Consider the following 1,092-nt stretch of genomic DNA (forward strand, 5'->3'; position numbering starts at 1 on the left):
GCGTACACTTAGTGGAGGGGCCGGGGCCTCTGCATCTCATGGTAGCAAGGAGACAAACTGAGAAACACAGTAAGGGGCTAGAGCCCCAGTTCTCCTTTAAGGACATACCCTCAATGATATAGCGTCATAACTTCTCTTATTTTTGCACATTTTTATTTTGTAGTAATTTATTTTTATTCGTTTGTAAGAGGGTGTTGGATCCCTGGAGTTACAGGCAGTTGTGAGCCGTCATGTGGGTGCTGGGAATGGAACCCAGGTTCTTTGGAAGATCAGCTAGTGCTCTTAACTGCTGAGCCATCTCTCCAGACGCCTGGTGTAACTTTATTAGTCCCACGTCCTAAAAGCTCAGTTACCTCCCAGTAAGGTGACCCAGGCTGTGACCATGCCTTTAGCACATTGGCTTTGAGGGACTCCTACCCAACCACAGCAACTTGTACTTAAAACCTAGCTTCCCCCAGTGGGCGGAGAGACACCTGGTTGGTGGTGTTGTTACATCAGTCAGGGGCAGAGCAGGTGGCAGGCCTTTGTCATTCTAGCTTGATGTCTGGCTTGGTGGCCAAAGCTGTTTCATGCCTAGGACACATAAAATCCTGAAAAAAAACAAAAAACAACCTAACTTTATTTTTAATTTATCTTTATTTTTATTTATTCTTGCTTTATGTATATGAGTGTTTTGAGTGTTTGCATGTATGTTCCTGGTGCCCAAGGAGGTCAAAAATAAAGCGTTGGCTCCCATGGAGTTGGCTGTGAGCTGGGACCCAGACTCCTTTCTCTGCAAGAGTAGAAACTGCTCTAAAGCACTGAGCCCTCCCTCCAGGCCCCGAAACTGCAAGTTTAGAGGCAGGTATGGTGGGACACTCCTGTAACTCCACCACTTGGAAGGTAGAGACAAGAAAACCAGGAGTTCAAGTTCATCTTTAGCTAGATAGAGAGTTCAGGCTAGCCTGGGTTATGAAACTCATCTCATCCCATCTTGGAAAAAAAGAAGGAAAACAGCACTACTCCACCACCGTCTTGGTCGTTAGCATGCTAAGACCACAGGACATCCCGTGTGGTAAAAAGCCCGTGTGTGCTAGCTGCCCTTTCCCTATT

The 1,092-nt window shown here is 46.4% G+C and overlaps 1 non-coding gene across 1 annotated transcript; it reads left to right on the forward strand.

Moving 5' to 3' along the window:
• The first annotated feature begins 449 nt into the window (after window positions 1–449).
• Window positions 450–586, forward strand: LOC120100403 (small nucleolar RNA SNORA48). The gene has a single exon (XR_015655918.1). It is a non-coding gene; the product is annotated as a small nucleolar RNA SNORA48 (small nucleolar RNA).
• Window positions 587–1,092: the final 506 nt, after the last annotated feature.

Source organism: Rattus norvegicus, chromosome 1 (genome assembly GCF_021556685.1).
Source record: "Rattus norvegicus strain SHRSP/BbbUtx chromosome 1, alternate assembly SHRSP_T2T, whole genome shotgun sequence".
Classification (NCBI taxonomy): domain Eukaryota; kingdom Metazoa; phylum Chordata; class Mammalia; order Rodentia; family Muridae; genus Rattus; species Rattus norvegicus.